The sequence below is a fragment of the Anomaloglossus baeobatrachus genome, chromosome 10 (genome assembly GCF_048569485.1).
Source record: "Anomaloglossus baeobatrachus isolate aAnoBae1 chromosome 10, aAnoBae1.hap1, whole genome shotgun sequence".
In the NCBI taxonomy this organism is placed as follows: Eukaryota; Metazoa; Chordata; class Amphibia; order Anura; family Aromobatidae; genus Anomaloglossus; species Anomaloglossus baeobatrachus.
The window spans coordinates 59,342,817-59,363,222 of NC_134362.1; the positions used below are offsets into that span (position 1 = coordinate 59,342,817).

General features: G+C 46.6%; 1 protein-coding gene across 2 annotated transcripts in view; it reads right to left on the minus strand.

The window, feature by feature from the left end:
• Positions 1–20,406, minus strand: part of HRAS (HRas proto-oncogene, GTPase) — a 99,274-nt gene that overhangs the window by 59,765 nt on the left and 19,103 nt on the right. Inside the window, exon 2 of one of the 2 annotated variants that reach the window (XM_075326841.1) lies at positions 5,347–5,396. The exons of the other annotated variant lie outside the window; for it this stretch is intronic. The gene's annotated coding sequence lies outside the window, so the exon portion shown is untranslated. The remainder of the gene's footprint in view (positions 1–5,346; positions 5,397–20,406) is intronic. 2 annotated transcript variants of the gene reach the window in all.

A 20,406-nucleotide genomic window follows, 5' to 3' on the forward strand; every position in this document is an offset into this window, starting at 1 on the left:
TTCACCGTACAAACTGCACACAATATTACCAAGAACTCCAAGACCTGATGAGACTGGTGACCTTACTTTGATAATCAATGTCAGAATGCCTGTATCCTACGTTTTGAAAAATTCTAATGCTTATGGTAAAATGAACATTGTATGAATTCAACCAAGGCTCAAAATGCTTACATTATTATACAGCCATTTTCCATGGTTTTTCAAAGTAAGTGCACTAGCTAGCCCCATCAGGTCCAAGATGTATTTAAACGTCATTTTGGTTTTCGAGTCAACCAATCATAAACTGTCACTCATCAGCCAATAGTGTTTTACAGACTATAAGAGCACCTGTTGAGGAGAGCCATAAGATGAAATATTTAATTAACCTCTGGACATAGAGCACTGTGAGAAGTGTGTTCAATGAAATCAATTCTCTATACATAAGCCAGTCAGTCTTCAGAGGAAGCCAAGATGGCCCCCGATAACATCACAGACCCTACCATCAGCATGGATCCACCAGATGATGTCCCTCCCATCACCATCACCATGGATCCATCCGATGACATCATAGACCCGCCTACAATGACTCCCACCAATCAGCTCATGGACTAACACATTGTTCAACCCACTGACCAATGGACACATCCAAGTATGCTCACTGTGGGGCTGACCATGCCCCTTTCCAAGGTTATATCAGGGCATGCTTCAGTTGAAATAAAGGAGAGTCCGGGCTGACTTCTGTCGAGGAAAGATGAATATCCGACTGTGTCTGATCTCATTTTTCAAGCATGCACTCGATCCACACCAATTAGGCCAGGCAGTAGGCAACTAGTGATCTCTGATTAAGAGTTCACCTTAACACACCCACAGCAGATAAGGTCACTGTTTGAGATGTTTTAAATGAGAAAATTAAATTCCACTGGTCCAATCTTTTCTTTCCGTGGGAAAGTAAGAATCATGTAGAGGTGCAATTGGTTTCATCCCTCATAGGACACCAAACCAAAAGGAATAGGTTTAGGGGTTGGCTTTGGATGGCAGCTTTTAGCCGACAGCCATCTATAATAAGTGTGATGATGTCAACAGCTTTGTGCCTTATTGTGTCATGATTCGCCTCCCCGTCCACATGGCTAGGGGGTGGAGCCTTCTCTCGAGCCTCACTTCCAGAACCTGGATGCCTTAAAAGCTGGCGTTTCCAGTGAACCACCGCCGGCTATAAGGTTAGCTCTGCTTTGCCTGTGATTGCTGGTCCTGTGAGTGATATCCTGATCTGTCTGTTCCTGTGCCCCCGTGCCCTTGTCTGTGTTCCGTCCCCTGGTCATCCCTCCTGTCCTCTGTCCCCTCTCCTATTTCCCCACTCGGTTGCTTCCTCCAGTACTGACCTTGGCCTGACTTTGACTCCGCTTTTGCTCATTCCTCCGGTCCTGCTTCTGTCCGTACGGTGTTTGACCCAGCCTGCCTGACTATTCCTTGCATGCTCTGCAGCTCTGCTTCTCAGCTGTGCTTTGAGGTAGTGTATGAGAACGCTGTGTATTTACTTCCTGGTTGTCATTGCTCTGTGTAGTGTCTTCTGCTGCAGAGCTCTGGCTCCCCCTGGTGGCAGCATTACAATCGTATGGGAACCCCAGCACATTGACGACGTCCACTCACTAGATGGATGTGGATTCAGGTGTTCAAGTACAATGTCACAGAATAGTTTCCCCTCCCCCCCATGTGATCCTCAAGAGAAGGCAAACTGATCCAATTTCTCACATGGACCAACGGTGTGTATGAAGCGCGGGGGGAGGGTTAGGGTTCACTCGAGGGCATCGCCAAACTCCCTCCACTGCACTTCCCTCGAGGGCATTGCCGAGCCCCCCCCCCCGCCGCCGCGCTTCACTCAAGGGAATCGTTGAACCCCATTGCCACACTTCACTCGAGGGTATCGCCAAACTTCCCCGCCGCACTTCACTCAAAGGCATCGCTAAGTGCTCCTCCGGCCACGCTTCAATCGAGGGCATTGCCGATTTCCCCCCACGCATAGTTTCACTTGAAGGCATCACCGAGCCCACCGCAGCATTTCACTCAAGGGAATCGCCAAGCTCCCCCCCGTCGCCACACTTCCCTCAAGGGAATCGCTGAGACCCCCCCCACCGCCGCGCTTCACGAGGGAATCGCCGAGCGCCACCGCCACACTTCACTCGAGGGTATCGCCAAGCCCCACTGACCACCCTTGCCGCACTTCACTCAAGGGCATCACCAAGCACCCCACCCCCGCCACGTTTCAGTCAAGTGCATCGCGAAGAACCTCCACCACGCTTCACTTGAGGGAATCGCCAAGCCCCCTCTGACGTGCTTCACTCAAGAGCACTGCTGCCACGCTTCACTGTAGGTAGGGTGCTTTTTTCAAAAACTTCATTCTTCCTCCTCCAGACATATTGCTGATCTATAGGCCTGTAAAGTCTAGTTTTGCATTATTGCTGACCAGTACAGAATTCTAAAACCTGGTGGCTTATTTATATGGTTATACCAATATTGGAACCAACTGTCCTTGTGCTTTGCATTATCTGGGCAGACAGGGGAGCTGTTACCTGGGAGTTTACAGTTTGAACCCAGAGCTCAGTGGTGCAAGACCTAAGTCCTGATCGTTAGATTCAGATGTGTGTGTGCAGGGGAAGACATCAGACATGTCCTAAGGACTGAGGAAACGAGCCGACATACGTACTAGACTGCAATATTTAATAGACTGGAACATTTGATAGACCGGAACCCAGGTCAGGGAGGCCAATTAAATGGTATGGAGAGAAATAAAGGGGGAAGTAGAAGAACCATTTAATGAGGGGAAAAAACGAAAAAACGAGAATGACTTGTATCAAAAGAACGCAAGTGAACAGCTGACTATGGTGAAAAGGAACTCAATTGTGAAAAGTGATGGTCGCTATATTGGGACACAAGTTCCCCTATGGGGAGCCAAAGGTGCATTATGGCCAAGGGTCTATGACCCTCCAAGAATGGACTATTTTACTAGCAGTGAGGAGTCGTACCGACGTGTTCTCTCTAGGGGTGGCCTCGCAACTCAATTGGTAACAGAGTAGCTGTGAATGGCTGTAGCAGTACAACTCCACCCGTGCAACCCTCACGTGGGAAGACAAGGTCTTCCAGAATTATTGGCTGGATTGTCGTGAGTTTGAAGAAGTGTTAAGAAACAGGAATGTCCTTATATGTCACCCAGAAGTGCCTGTGTCTGCTTAATACAAGTGAGACTTAAGTCAAGCATTGCAACTAGAAACTATATACAGTACAGCCAACTGTACTGTACATCAGATAATATCAAGATAAAGTTCAGTGACAATTGTATTTTTGGACTATGTTCTTCTTCATTCATCTGTATGCCATCTGGTCCTGGCCTTCCCAGTTCAAAAGCACAATGCAGTATGAATATGCGTATCGCATAGGTAACTACCACAACACATGCCCACCTAGCCAGGACTCCCATTTTAATGTAGTGTGGTAGGGCATGGAGAAATCAGAACCTCTAAGAACCTCATCCATGGCTACCACATTACATTTGTCCAAGGTAATGACCCATAATCTTAACTTATTGGACTTCTCTTGACAACCCAAAAATATATTAGGGACCTGTAGGCCATTCCTTAATGAGGAATGGACAAGGATTTCTCAGGAATTGTGTGTCTATGCATAATGTTAGCAGCAAGTCATAACAGCCAAAGAAGCTCTACAAAGTATTAACACTAGAAGTCCCAGAAATTTCGAGCTCCCCCCTGAAGTTCCGAAAGAGGGTCAAATGACATACAATAAACTGAATAGAACTAACTAGAAACTAAATGGCTAAACTCAATGGAAAACAACAACCTCCTGTGGTGCGACAGTAATGGTCTTAAGGCTGCTTTACACCAGACAATCTATCGTGCGATAGATCGTCGGGGTCACGGTTTTTGTGACGCACATCCGGCATCGCTGGCGATGCCGGCCTGTGTGACACCTCCTAGCGACGCAGTATCGCTCACAAATCGTGAGTCTGGTACTGCTCGTTAGGTTCCATAATATCGTTGAATTTAGTTGACCATCGTTTCCGTGGTAGCACACGCCGCTCCGTGTGACACCACGGGAACGATGATCAGCTCACCTGCCTCCCGCGGCCGCCGCCGGCTCTATGTGGAAGGAAGGAGGTGGGCGGGATGTTTACATCCTGCTCATCTCCGCCCCTCCGCTTCTATTGGCCGGCGGCCGTGTGACGTCGCTGTGACGCCGAACGTCCCTCCCACTCCAGGAAGTGGACGTTCGCCGCCCACAGCGAGGTCGCACGAGAGGTAAGTATGTGTGACGGGGGTTACTGACTTTGTGCGACACGGGCAGTGATTTGCCCGTGACGCAAAAAGGACGGGGGCGGGTACGATCGATTGTCAAATCGCACAATTGGTCGTACCATGTAAAGCAGGCTTTAATTACAGAACAAAAGACGGTGATTATAGGAAGTTAGCTAAAATCCTTCAGGTCATTCCACCCGTCTCTGGGTTCCAAAGGTAGAAATGTTAAATGACCCCTCTCTGGGACTTCTAGTGTTAAAGGGAACCTGTCACCAGATTTGTCTTTTATAAACTGCTGCCACCACCAGTGAGCCCTTATATACAGGATTCCAGAATACTGTATATAAGAGCCCAGGTTGCTCTGTAGAACGTAAAAAAAAAGACTTTTTTATACTCACCTAGGGGGCGGTCCAGTCCGATGGTTGTCGCTGCTCTTGGTCCAGAGCCTCCTTCACCTAGTGAGATCACCATCCTCCTTCCAAGCCCCATATGGATGATGCGTCCTACATGATCCACACGGAGGCCACCATTGTGCTTCTGCTCATGCACACTTTAATCTGCCCTGCTGAGGGCAGATCAAAGTATTGTAGTGCGCATGTGAGGGCGGTCTTTGAAATTTCCTCACACTAGGTAGAGGAGGCGACGGACTGAGACCAGCAACACCCATTGGACCAGACCGCCCCCTAGGTGAGTATTATAAAGGTCTTTTTTACGTTATACAGATCGGCTTAGGCTCATATAAACAGTATTCTAGAATGCTGTATATAAGGGCTCACTGGTGGTGGCCGCAGCTTATAGGGGAAAAACCTGGTGACACGTTCCCTTTAAAATCACTTGCCATGATACAAAATGAACTAGTTAATTTTGATTTTGACTGCATACTCCTTAGTATGCAAAATGGAAAGTGATGCCACTTGTCTAATAAATATAAAGTACTGAGAGCATAAAGACTTTTGTAAGCATTAAAAAAAAAAAAATAATTATTCTTGACCATCAAAATTATTAGATCAGGGTCAACAATAAAATCCTATTATGTGAAATATTTAAAGTCTCCGGCACTCACCCTTCTCAAAGTGCCGATTACGTCTTTCAACTGGGCCACAATTTAACCACCTAAAAAAAAAAAAAATTAGAAATATTGAATTTGCAAGAGTTTCGCTGTGGGGATATGAAAATGAGTAGAGGATCATATTTGCAGCCGACGTCTTTCTCTCTATACTGTGAATAATAAACACGTTAATTCATATAACCACTGAAGGGTTTCCAAGCCCCGAAACTGTATATATATAAAAAAAAGAAAAAGTGGCATAAGACAGAATATGTGCATTATGTTCAGTCCTTGTGGCGCTTTTTCAGGCGGCTCGCGGGTGGAAACCGCTTAGGGAAAAAAAAATAAGACTGTGCGCAATGCTTAATCCTTATATTAAAATGAACATTAAAATGAGCTATAAAGTGAAATACACTGAACAAAAATAAACGCAACACTATTGGTTTCGCTCCCATTTTTCATGAGCTGAACTCAAAGATCGAAGACTTTTCCTATGTACACAAAAGGTCTTTATTTCTCAAAAATTGCTCATAAATTTGTCTAAATAGTGTTAGGCCGGTGTTTCATGAGCTGACCTTAAAGGCGCACCTGTGCAATAATCATGCTGTCTAATCAGCATCTTGATATGACACACCTGTGAGGTGGATGGATTATGTCATTAAAGGAGAAGCGCTCACTAAGGCTGGAGTGACACTTGCGAGTGCTTCGCGTGTATCTCGCACGACTTTCGCGGTGCATCACCCATCACGGACTCACACTCTGCTCACAGGATCGGGTCAGTTGTGAGCAGAGAGTGAGTCCGTGATGGGTGATGCACCGCGAAATTCGCGCGAGATACATGCGAGGCACTCGCAAGTGTGACTCCAGTCTTAGTGAGCGCTTCTCCTTTAATGAGATAATCCATCCACCTCACAGGTGTGTCATATCAAGATGCTGATTAGACAGATTATTGCACAGGTGCGCCTTTAAGGTCAGCTTATGAAACATAGGAGCAAAAACCAAAAAACTGTTGCGTTTATATTTGTGTTCAGTGTAGCTCGAGTCCAGGTATTAGTCAGTCTCTATCCATCCAGCCTGACTGAGAGCTGCAGCTTGTACTAAGCAGTGTGAGATCTCAATAGGAAGGAGGGACACTGAGGAGCTGCCAATCTAGGTTGGTGAATACCGACACATACTTTTAGAAAGGATTATACAGTCATTTTGAATTTGATGATCTAAGTACATTAGACCAATCAGATCTTCATAAAAGATTATACAGCCATTCTGAAATGTATGGACTTTGAAAATTCATTAGCCTCTTCAGGTCTAATGCATATATGTGTAGGGAATAGTCAGCTTACCCCCCCACACACACACGTTTACGGCATTTACATGATATCTGATGTATTTTATACTGAATGTACTGTAATATGGTTGTTTTTTAAAAGGTGAATATTGAAGCGCAGCTGCAGGAGAACGTGGGCTGGTGATGTAGAAGAGCCAGAGCACTGCAGCGGTCGGCGCCACCTAGTGGTCGAGAGTTTAATCGTTTTACTGTATACTGTAGTGTACTGACTAATGTGCATTTTATAGTAATTGTACTGTATAACGAATAATTAACTGTAGCGGCATCGGGTGCTTTCTGGATACTGAAAGCAAAAGTGGGAGGAGTGACAAATGGTGAAGGGGGTTGGTTGTAGAGACAGGAAAGACAGATCAGTTCTGCAGTGGGGTTCTTGGAGTGTGGATGGTGATTTGTAACTTGGGTCCGTTAGGGAACCCGGAGGTATTCTCCAAGGGTCTGGAACCTACAGCTCACCTCAGGACGTGCCCAGGAGAGAGCTCCTCAGGATGGACCTAGGGAAGATGAGGGGCTGGAAGCCATCCGAGGCAGTGAGTGGACCATGTGTAGCCATGGAAAGAAGAACAGGGAGGAAACGGAGGTTTAGGCCCGGCAGCTGGAAGACTAGGTCTGAGGCAGCGGGATAGGCCAGAAAAAGTACCCCTACAAACAGCGGCAGCGGAACTGGATAAAATTGTTCATGTCTGTCTTGAAGGGGAGGTAAATAAAGGTTTACAATTGTTTTGCTAAGTGCTCTCTGGTGTCCTGTGTTTAACTAAACCATCCAAGATGGCAACTGGCTGTGGGGTGATGGACACAACTCTGAAGACTACAGTAAAGCAGGTTTTACACGCTGCGACAGCGCTAGCCGATTATAGCGATGCCGAGCGCGATAGCACCCGCCTCCGTCGTACGGCCGATATGTGTTGATCGCTGCCGCAGCGTCACACGCACTTACCTGCTCTGCGATGTCGCTGTGACCGGCAATCCGCCTCCTTTCTAAGGGGGCGGTTCGTTCAGCGTCACAGCGACGTCACAGCACCGTCACCCAATAGAAAAGGAGGGGAGGAGATGAGCAGCCGGACCTCCCGGCCACCTCCTTCCTTCCTCCTTTTCCGGTGGAGGTAGGTAAGGAGATGTTTGTCGTTCCAGCGGCATTACATACAGCGATGTGTGATGCGGCTAGAGCGACAAACAACATCGTACCGTCGCTGCAGCGATATTATGGAAATGAGCGACGTGACAACGAGCTATGATATCGCACGTATTTGCGCTCGATGATAGTCGCTCATTTGCGTCACACGCTGCGATGTTGCGATGTCGCTACCGGCGCCGGATGTGCGTCACTACCGACGTGACCCCGACAATATATTGGTAGCGATGTCGCAGCGTGTAAAGCCCGCTTAAGTGTCACACACACCCCCCAAAGTGGTGGCCAAGCACTGGATATCTCTGGTGAAGGGGTGCGGAGCCATCACAGCCCAGCGTCCACACCTTCCTCCATATGCAGTTTGTATTTGTATCCGCTCTAATGCATTTACTATTTGGTAATGGCTTAAAATGTCTTCTCACCCCATTACCTAAACTACGCGGCATTAGTAATATGGAGAAAAACGAACGAACAACCTTTTCCTATCAAATTCCTTAACATGGGTTTAGATATAGGTTGTAGGATACGTGATCACTTCTTAAATACCAAACAGGACTACGTAGCAGCTGATATTTCCTTCTGGTATGTCATTCAACCTAATTACCGTAAAGGAAGTGTCCTCCCTGCGTGTGTGCTCAGTACTATATGGAGGTGTGTATATATAGAAAGTGCATGTGCACTTGTGTGTATGGCACACGTGCGTCTACAGAGTGTGTGATGGGAAGTGGAGCTGGGAAGCCCATTCCTTCCTCCCGGCCCCTCCTGTTATTCCCCACTGATTTCTTGCGCTTCCTGAGGTGGGCAGCTTAACCCTTTCGTTTTAAGTGGGGGGCCATAAATAAGGTACTTGGGGAGAGCGGTACACCTCTATCGTCAGCATGGGATTTTGCCATCACATTATAGGCAGTACAAATCGTTTAATAAAACAAGGTTAACCGTACTGATTAATCTTGCTCACTATCAATGCGGGTGCTCCGAGAAAAAAACAAATTATACAAGAATAGCTCTGGCGCACAAATAAACAAGAAAGATGTACTGTGCTCAAAATTAAATTTATTCATAGAAAAAAGAACTTCAATTTTCTTATAAAGCCTTTCTCAAAATAGATCTGGATAAAGCAAACAATAGTTACATAAGATCCATTAATAAACATGTAAATTACATACAAAGCATAATTCTGATACAAACAGTATATCAAGTGTACATGTTAATTTACAATAGATAATATCCACATAAGAAAAATCGGAATATATAATATGGTAAAGAGAACTACAGTGTCACTGTACCTAGGGTACAAATGTCAAGTTCAAAAATTGCCCGGAAAAGAGCGAGCTGTAATGCAGAAGGAAAAGGAGAGATTATCACTGCATAATGGTAAATAATCATCAATGGTAATTGTCAACCTTAGAGAATGTACAGACAAAAGGGTTATGGAGTAAGGGAGAGGAACTTAGGGAAAAAAGAAGAGAGAAAAAGAAAAAAAGAGGAAAAAAAATAAGCTTATAAAAAGAATAATAAGAGGGAAAAAGAAAAGGAAATTCAAAAAACATAAGAAAGATGAAAAGAACATACCGTATTTTTTGGACCATAAGACGCACCCTGGTTTTAGAGGAGGAAAATAAAATTTTAAGCAAGAAAATGTGGTCATGACACACTGTTATGGGGCGAGGATCTGCTGCTGACACTGTTATGGGGGTAATGTCCCCAAATTCTCTACTAAGGTACCCCATCCTGGTAATGATCCTCCTGCCTTGTATATGATCTCCATCCTTGTATATATGTCAATCATCCTAGTATAGTCCCCATCCTGCTATATACTGCCATCCTGATAAATCCCCCTGTACTGCTATATACCCCCATCCTAGTATAGCCCCCATCCTGCTATATACCCCATCCTGATAAATCCCCCTGTACTGCTATATACCCCCATCCTAGTATAGCCCCCATCCTGCTATATACCCCATCCTGATAAATCCCCCTGTACTGCTATATACCCCCATCCTAGTATAGCCCCCATCCTGCTATATACCCCATCCTGATAAATACCTCATCCTGCTATATAACCCCATCCTGCTATATACCCCCATCCTGATAAAAACCCCATCCTGCTATATAACCCCATCCTGCTATATACCCCCATCCTGATAAAAACCCCATCCTGCTATATAACCCCATCCTGCTATATACCACCATTCTGGTAAAAATTCCCATCCTGCTATATACCCCCATCCTGCTATATACCCCCATCCTGATAAAAACCCCATCCTGCTATATACCCCCATCCTGCTATATACCCCCATCCTGCTATATACCCCCCATCCTGCTTTATACCCCATCCTGCTTTATACCCCATCCTGCTTTATACCCCCGTCCTGCAATATACCCCCATCCTGCTATATACACCCATCCTGCTATATACACCCATCCTGCTATATACCCCAATCCTGCTATATGGCCTGTATCCTGTGGCACAGAAAAAAATAAAGGTTTATACTCACCTTTCCTCACTCCAGCTGCATCACTCGTCCTCCTGTCAGTGCCAGCAGCAGCGCCGCTGACCTGTGTGGAGCCGGTCACCGTTCCCTGCAGCATCGCGATGTCCTCCTATCAGATTGCCCGCTAGTGTGTGTTGAGACTAGCGGTGCGCACAGGGATGACGTCATCGCTGTGCGCAATCTCCACACACATCAGAGGGCCAGCAGACAGGAGGACATCGTGATGCTGCAGGGAACAGTGACCGGTGAGTATACCATACTTATTCACTGCGCCCCGCGCTGATGATGATGTGCGGGGGGCAGTGAATATAGCCACACATGATCACTCCAGGCTGTAGTTGACAGGGGTGATCACACGGGCCGGCTCTTTACTATGCACGCACCCCCCGCCCGTCATCCTTCCCACCTCTCAGCACTGGCTTTAGCGCTGAGAGATGATGGGCGGGAGGATTCATGCATATGAAATGAGCGAGCCCACGTGGTCACGGCCTACTCATGCCGCCAATGACCCGCTCCACCGCAGCACCCTCATTCCCCGCAGCCCTACATTCAGACTATAAGACGCACCCTTCACTTTCCCCCAACATTTGGGGGGAAAAAAGTGTGTCTTATAGTCCGAAAAATACGGTAACAATGAATATGAAAATAGGATACTTTTTCTGAACAATAAGAGACAATACTATAGTGTAAATACCTGTGTGGCCAAAAGAAAAGGTGCACTTATCAGTAGAAACACCTGTATGAAAAGGTCAGACCATTCTTTTCCGGGCAATTTTTGAACTTGAAATTTGTGCTCTTGCTCCATGACTTAGTACCCTAGGTACAGTGACACTTTAGTTCTCTTTGCAATATTATATATTCTGATTTTTCTTATGTGGATATTATCATTTGTAAATTAACATGTACACTCGATATACTGTTGTTTGTATCAGAATTATGCTTTGTATGTAATTTACATGTTTATTAATGGATCTTATGTAACTATTGTTTGCTTTATCCTGAACAAACATCATGTTGAAATGCGTTTAAAGTTGGCTCAACATTTAGAGAAGCCTGTGAAATACAGGGAGAATAAAGTCTGGTCAGATCAGATCAAAATTGAACTCTTTGGATGCCATAATACACACGATATTTGGAGGCCAAAAGACAAATCACCCCCAAAACACCATAATAACAGTGAAGTTTGGAGGTGGGAACATCATGGTATGGGGCCGTTTTTCAGCATATGGCACTGACAAATTTCATATAGTTGATGAAAGGACAAAATGTTCTTGATAGGCGCCTTAAAACTTCATCACCAACAAAGACTTTAGTATGAAGTATTAAAGGGAACCTGTCAGGTGCCATATGCACCCAGAGCCACGAGCAGTTCTGGGTGTATATTGCTAATCCCTGCCTAACTGTCCCTGTATACACTAGCATAGATAAAGAGATCTTTAGAAAAAGTATTTCTAAAGATCCTTTATCATATGCTAATGAGAGCAGGTACTAGTCCCCTGTGGGTGTGCTAACATGCTAATGAATGCGCAGCGTCAGAGGATGATGTCACTCACCTCTCCGCTGCCATGGCCGCCCGATGCTGGATTTCAGCTTAGTGCGCATGATCCCGCAGGTTCGGTTATGCACACTACTTCAGTTTGAAGCCATGACGCGTACACCCGGCTTCATAGTGCGCATGACCCAAACTCCGGGGTCATGCGCACCGAGCCAAAATCCAGACGGCGGCGATGGCAGCGGAGAGGTGAGTGATATCATCCTGTGATGCTGCACATTCATTAGCATGATAGCACACCCACAGGGGCATACTAACATGCTAATGGGGCCGACTAGAAAGGGAAGCAATGCCCTTGTGACCAGTCCCTGTGCTCATTAGCATACGATAAGAGATCTTTAGAAATACTTTTTCTATATATCTCTTTATCTATGCTAGTGTATACAAGGACGGTTAGGCAGGAATTAGCAATATACACCCAGAACTGCTCGTGGTTCTTGGTGCATATTGGACCTGACAGGTTCCCTTTAAATAAATTTCAGTGAGTGTGTTAAATAATTTTTCCATGTGTGATTTCTCATCATTCCACATCACTAAATTTATAGACATCTAGGATTTGATTTCTTCACCTGTGTGGACTGGATGGGTTGCTACAAGACATCTGGTGAGAGATTTATGTCAATAGCACCTTTAGAAATATATTTACTTAGAAAATTGGTGACGTATTCAATGCATATTTCACACAATATATACTGTATTTTCTGTGCAGTTCAAAAATTGAACAGGTTTACTTACAGCAGGGGTGTGGGGATGACATTTTCTGCGGCCCCCGGGCACATTCCAGGCAACCCCAGTGCTCGAGCAGCACTTGCCGCCGGCCCTTCAAATCCCAGTACTTTCTGGGTAGATGCTAGAATGTACGGGCTTTTCCGAGATCATGATTGCAGCCAGTACTAGAATGTACGGGCTCTTTTCGGGACCTGACTATAGCCCGTACATTCTAGACTGAAACCGGGAAAGTGCTCGCGTGCTCAAGGTTTACCTTGTGGGCGGGTTAAGCAGCGCACTGTGCTCCTGTCACAGAAGAAGAAGTGCAGCAGATGCCTCCCTGCTGTACATGACTCCCGGACCTGTGCTGTGTGACTCCTCCCCTAGTACTGTGAGTATGCAACCCATCGCTGCCCCCCCCCATTAAATGCTGTGTACCCTCTAGTACTGTGTGTAGCCCCAAGTGTTGTGTACCCCCTAGTACTGTGTGTAGCCCCAAGTGCTGTGTACCCCCTAGTACTGTGTGTAGCCCCAAGTGCTGTGTGTACCCCCTAGTACTGTGTGTACCCCCTAGTACTGTGTGTACCCCCTCAGTGCTGTGTAACCCCTCAGTGCTGTGTAATCCGTGCTGCCTCCTAGTGCTGTCAGTGCTGCCACATAGGGCTCTCCCTGCTGCCTCTGTCGCGGGCGGGGAGGACGCCGCCGCTGCTGCTCGGTGGCTCGAGCGGTGGGCCGGATCCGGGGACTCGAGCGGCGCTCCTCGCCCATGAGTGAAAGGGGTGTTTGGTTTGGGGGATTTAGTCCGTGACGCCACCCACGGGTCGTGGTGAAGATGGGCACCACCGCTGCTGATGACGGGGATCCCGGGAGCGATGGTAGGGAGCAGCTGGGATGTTGTTTTCCCCTTCCGTGGGTAGGGGTCGGTGGTCCCGGGGCCCGATGATGTGACGGGGAGGCAGGGTCGGTGAGGTGCAGGGTAGCAGGGACAGCGCGGCGCGGTGCCAGATGGCACTGGTGTACTCACTCAGCAAGGAAGGTACAAAGTCCTTGGTAAACCAAACGGCTGGATGGACGGGTCCCAAAGCCGGCTGCAGTGTCTCTCCCCAGACAGGTGATGGCAGCTGTCTTTCCCTGCACCTTGATGTCCTCGTTTGACTACTATGGATCCCCAACGGTAGTCCGCTCCCCAGTGTATGGGTACCGGAGGAGCCCGTTTGCCCGCAGGCGCTGGCCCTTGGGTCTCTAGCCGTAGGCGGTAGCTGTATACCCTCAGGGTGTGGGCGGTTGCCTTCAATCGGGACTTTTGCTGTTGTGAAACCCCTGGGGTTCCAGTCACATTCGGATTTGACTATTGTCGGTGGCTCCAAGCCTGGTCGGGGTCCGATGGCCCTGCCTGTGTGTGCTGGCTTCACTTCGCTCCCCGGTCGGTACCGGCGGGCCGTCGCCCGACCCCGGTCCTACGGTTCCGCGTTGCTTCACCACTCCTGCAGACGGCCACCACCGTCTGCCAACCTTGCTGTTGGGGCCTGGGCCACAAACCCAGACACCCAAGTGTTCACTCCTCACTCTTCAAACTCCCACTACTAACTGACACTTTTACCGCCTCCAGGCCTGTGAACTCCTCGGTGGGTGGAGCCAACCACTTGGCTCCGCCCCACCTGGTGTGGACATCACACACTGGAGGGAGGCAACAAGGGTTTTGTGTTTGGCTGGTGTCCCTGTCTACTGGGGGTGGGGTGTTTGTGTGTTATCTGTGATGACCTGGCTAGGCCAGGGCGCCACACCTCCTAGTGCTGTCACCTAATGCTCTCCGTGCTGCATCCTAGTGCTGTCAGTGCTGTTAGTACTGCCACCTAGTGCTCTTTGGGCTGCCACCTAGTTCTGCCAGTGCTGCCACCTAGTGCTCTCTGTGCTGCCACCTAGTGCTCTCTGTGCTGTCACCTAGTTCTGTCCGTGCTGCCACCTAGTGCTCTCTGTGCTGCCACTTGGTGCTCTTTGTGCTGCCACCTAGTTCTGTCCGTGCTGCCACCTAGTGCTCTCTGTGCTGCCACCTAGTTCTGTCCGTGCTGCCACCTAGTGCTCTCTGTCCTGCCACCTAGTTCTTTCTGTGCTGCCAACTAGCGCTCTCTGTGCTGCCAACTAGCACTCTCTGTGCTGACTAGTGCTCTCTGTGTTGCCACCTAGTGCTCTGTGCTGCCAACTAGTGATCTCTGTGCTGCCACCTAGCGCTCTCTGTGCTGCCACCTAGTGCTGTCCGTTGTGCCACCTAGTGCTGTCCATTGTGCCACATAGTGCTGTCCATTGTGCCACCTAGTGCTGTCCGTTGTGCCGCCTAGTGCCGTTCGTGCTGCCACCTAATGCTGTCTGTGCCCGCCGCCAGTGTTGTCCATACTCAGCATCTCCTGTGATGTATACACCCAAGCCTCTCCTGTGATGTATATGCCCCAGCCTCTCTTGGGATGTGTATGCCCCAGCCTCTCCTGTGATGTATATGCCCCAGCCTCTCCTGTGATGTATATGCCCCAGCCTTTCCTGGGATGTGTATGCCCCAGCCTCTCCTGGGATATGTATGCCCCAGCCTCTCCTGGGATATGTATGCCCCAGCCTCTCCTGGGATATATATGCCCCAGCTTCTCCTGTGATGTGTATGCCCCCAGCCTCTCCAGACCAAGACAAACCTGGAAAAGCAGTTGTGAGAAACAACATGATCAATATCACCGAACATCACAGCCGCTCCAGCCACCACAGTAGGGGTGAGTTAATTAATTGTTTGACCAAGTATAGCCTAGTTGTTTTCAAGCTGATAATTTGGTACGGGCCCCGAAGGTTGTTAGAAAATTCCAAATGGCCCCCGGCAGTAAAAAGGTTCCCCACCCCTGACTTACAGGAAGTCCCGCTAAAATATCTGACCTGCGATCACTGCTTTGTCTTCAGAACCTCTGAAAACATTTACATAGATATTTGTGTATGAAAGGAGCAGCTCCTTCATTTAGTCTTGATGTAGAGAGTTACAAAACTGAATACCTAAAAGGAAGAGTAAACCAGTAACATAAAGCAGTTTGTAAGCACACGGAGCCGGCAGGCGGGAGGGCAGAGCTTCCTCTTTTAGTTTGTTTGATGTCAAAAGACTTTGGATATGTAACAGGGATACCGGTAAAGAGATCCGTTGCTTAACACTTCCCTTTATGGCAGCTTTAAAGAGAAAATAATCAAAAGCCGAACTACACAATTAGCGTACACCTTGATACGACAGCCCATGCCGTCATTTTTACTATAACATGTTCTCTGACCATGGTTATTCCTTTAAGGAAATGTGATCATTTTTGTTAAATGTTTGGATTTTGTATTAAAAAGTTGATTTCTAAATCTATAAAATTAAACAGTATTATTTTCTTGTTAACTGTGTGAATGGAAGCTGCCAGTTTTGCATATGCATATTTGCATGTCACTTACACCCTGCAAATGTGATATCCCCAGACTATGGGAGACTGCCTTGATATCTGATCCTATCTCCTAAATTGTGGGTATATCAGCTGCAAGCTGGGAATGCCCCCCCGACATACCTTGTTCATAGCTGTAGGTGGAACCCAACATCATGATATAGTAGTCGAGCACTGTGCACCAAGTTACAATTTCCCTCTATCACATGTAAACGCTGTGATCTGAGCGGAGCGGTCATTTCATTTCACTGCTCAGATGTCACGGGTGATAGACAGTCCCGTGCTGTTCAACTGTAGTCGTCACAGTGTTTGGCAACACAAACTGCTCCCTGACAGTCTATTCTTCCTTCTGTTGTGTAAGGCTATGTGCGCACGTGTGCGCTCTGCACGGCACCTAAAAGGTGCGCTTCAGAGCGCAGCTGAAAAGCTCCGTTCTGAAGCGCATGGTGCCGGCGAGAACGTGCGCTCTGCCTGCAGCTCCTGCCATAGACAGAGCAGGAGCTGCCGGCAAAGCACACGGAAGTAGTGACATGTCACTTCTTGAACGCAGCGCTTCGGGCAGCAGCCGAAGCGCTGCGCTCTAAGACGCCACGTGCGCACGGCCCCTGCACAATCTCCATAGACTGTGCAGGGGACGCAGGACGCATGCAGTTACGCTGCGCTACAAAGCGCAGCGTAACTGCATGAATTACGCACACGTGCGCACATAGCTTATATGGTATCCTATATATCTTCTCTGTTTGGGGTTTTTCCCTTTCCTTTTAGGACCCTGCGGATATCCTTACCTTTCAGCTGCTAATCATTATCACTTCCCCTGGTGTTCTTATATATTCACATTTTCCCTGGGTGTTTTGCTGGTGATAGTTATTTTCTTATAAAAGCCTTGGATGCAAGCAGTCGGCTTGTATTCATCTGAAGAAAAATTGTTGGTTATTGCTGTTCCTCTCCCTGAGTCTTCTTGGAGATAAGTTAATCGTTCACGTTATGTTTTTACTCCTTGTATCTTCTTTAATGGTTAGTGGAGTTAACTAAGCGCTCATCCCATCCATTTCTTACAACAAAGGTTCCCAACTCCAGTCCTCAAGGCACACCAACAGTGCATGTTTTCAGGATTTCCTTAGTATTGCACAGGAGATAATTTAATCACCTGCACAGTTGATTCCAACACCCATGCAATGCTAAAGAAATCCTGAAAACATGCACTGTTGGTGTGCCTTGAGGACTGGAGTTGGGAACCTCTGCCTTACAAAGGGTCCAGTTCAGGGTCAGCTAGGGCCAGGTATCCTGCTTGGTGCATAGGTGCGGAACCTATCCAGGGTGGTCAGGGGAGCCAGGGGTAAGCGAATGGTTTTGACAGGGGTCACATCTTCCCCTCCCCTAGACACAGGGTCTCCTTTCCCTGTCACTGTACACATGGTACTCCCCCATACCTAGCATGAAATCAGATCACAGTAATATGCGGTGAGTGGTCACCAAGTCAAAGCACCAGTGCTCTGCTCAGTTTACAGTAACTGTCTGCTGAGCCACATATATAATTCTATCATGTATGACAGTCCACATAGCTAAGTATCTGTTGTGAATGTCATCTGAGCGAGTGTGGAGTGCCCTCTGGTGGCCAGGAATGGTAATAAAGCTGACTCTGAATCTGTGACTCAGACAGGTATTGGAGTTAATTGGGAATCCAGGAAGTCCTATTGCAGATCAGCCTAGTGTATTTAGGCGAGCATTTTCTGCCTGGCGGACACCGGTGGTAAATGTTTTCTTGCTGCTTCTGAAGATGGCTGAGAGTTTTCCCTTCAGTTCTCCCATTTATTCTGTGCCTGAATATACTCCAGATAAGTTTGCTGTTTCTGTAGATAATTGCTGGATTTGCACTTAAGGGTGTTTCTGCTTATTCCAATTGGTTCTGTGTTTGATTTCTTGTATATGAGAATCTGTCTCTCTGCTTTTGTGAGCAGGGCAGTTCCTACAGCAAGAAAGGGAGCTTGCTCCCTGTTCATGTTTGGATTATTTGCACTTTAGAATATTGTTTGTTCTGTGATTTTGTTTATTCCCATTATATCTGCAGTTCACTTTAAAGTGTCTGGCACAAGAGTACCTGATATAGTGGGGGAGAGACTATGTGGTCTTAGTATCTTTTTCCTATCAGGAGTTTGGAATTTTTTGCAGGGTTTTTTGCTGGCCGCAATCAGTTATCTGTCCTGTCCTGTCGTATCCAGTAAGTTGGGCCTCACCTTCGCTAATCTATATTTTCTATCTGTGTATTGTGTTTTCTTACATCAACGTTGTTGCATGTTGGAAGCTTGCTATTTCTTTGGGGACTGCTCCGAGCCAAGTTAAGATTCCTCATTTCTATCTTTGAGGTGTAGCAAGTTTCTCCAGCAGTGACGAGGTGTCTAGGTGTGTTAGGAACATCCAACTGCTACTTCTAGTGTTGTCTGATAGATAGGGGATTGCGGTCAGCTTAGCTTCCAACTACTCTTGTGGTTTTGTTTTTTCCTGATTAATGGCATTTTTTCTTTTCCACGGTTACCAGATAATAACAAGTATCTAAGCCTATCATGTGGTATACTGACTATTGAACCATGTAAATACTGTGATCAGAGTGCTGCAGCCAAAACGATATGACTGCTCCACTCAGATCTCTAAAGTGCAAACTAACTGAATAATTGCTGCCAGTCATCATCAATGACAGTGCCTGCATCTGGATATTATATAAAATTCATTCTCCCTTATACGTTTGCAAACACATCAGAGCAGATCCTGCGCACATTTACTGCAGCTACAATGCATGCTATAATACTCTAGGTTTTCATACCAAATGTCAGCAGCTGCTCCACCTAGTGTTTAAAAATGTCAAAACTTTACATTTTTTTTCATTTGTTGGAATTTTTTGAATGGCATAAAATATGAAAACTGTATTTTTTTAATGACTTATTCTCTTTATGATGTAAAGTAACAACAGCTATACTCCCCTCCTCTGGTGCCAGCGATGTTGACACTTGGTCACCCGGGGCTCACATGACATCTTTATGTCATGCAAGCCCTGGACTCAATCACCGGCCATTTCACTTTCACTTCATTTAGTATGACATGGACATGCAGATAGCTGCTGCTTCGAATTCCTTAAGGTGAACTTGTCCCCAGGTTTTTCCCAGCAGGGCACATCAAAGTATTCTAGTGTGCATGCGTGGGCGGTCTTCGACATTACATTGCTTTGCCCTCAGCATAGCAGACCAAAGTGTGCATGCGCAGGAGAACCATCCAGGCTTCTGTGTGGATGACGTTAGCTTGTGTCATCCACACGGGGCTGGAACGGAGGATGCTGTCTATAAGGGCTTACTGGTGGGGGTTGCACACCTAAAACCACACTGCTTTTTTGTGTAGCATCATGGGAAAGTCCAAAGAAATCAGCCAAGATCTCAGGAAGAGAATTATGGACTTCCACAAGTCTGGTTCATTTTTTGGGTGCAATTTCCAGATACATGAAGGTGCCTCGTTCATCTGTACAAACAATTATTCGCAACTACAAACAAGATGGGAATGTACAGCCATCATACTGCTCAGGAAAGTAGATGGGTTCTGTATATCAGAGATGAACGTTCTTTGGTCAGACATGTGCATATCAACCCAAAACCAAAAGCAAAAGACCTTGTGAAGATGCTGGTGGAAGCTGGTAAGATTTTGTCATTATCCACAGTGAAATGAGTACTGTATAAACAAGGGCTGGATGGCTACTCTGCCAAGAATCAGCCAATACACCAAAAGAAACATAAAAAAAATGCCAGATTCAAAATGATTTACCCAAGTCATACGGTGTAAGGGCAATGGTACCATATACTAATGATATTATGTAAACTTTTGACTTTGCAAAAAGTAATAAAAATGCCTTAAAACATTCTCACTCTCACTCATTATTCTGGAATTTGGCAAATATAAATAATTTTGGTTCCTAATTGACCTAAAACTGGAAAGGTTTCTTCTGATTTCAATGTGAGATAGTGAGAAATATGTGTCTTTTTAGATAGTGGATGGAAACTTCTGGTTTCAACTGTATATTAGGCTGTAAGTTTGGTCCAGGAGATGCGGGGCCAGGTCCAGGTATCAACGGTCCCTACTCTGAACACAATTCACGCATTTAAAGCTGCTTTCACACTACGTTTTTTTAACATGCGTCCTGAACGTTTTTTTAGCGCAAAAACGGATCCAGTGCAAATGTGTTTTCATTTCAATGAATTTGCAATGGACTCGCGTCAACATGCGTTTGCATGCGGTTTAGTCAGGATCCAGCGACTTGCAGTCTTTTAACTTTTTTCAAAAACGCTACTTGTAGCGTTTTTGAGCTGCGTCCAAATACTGCAAATTGCTGGATCCTGACTAAACAGTACGCAACCGCATGTGAACGGTGG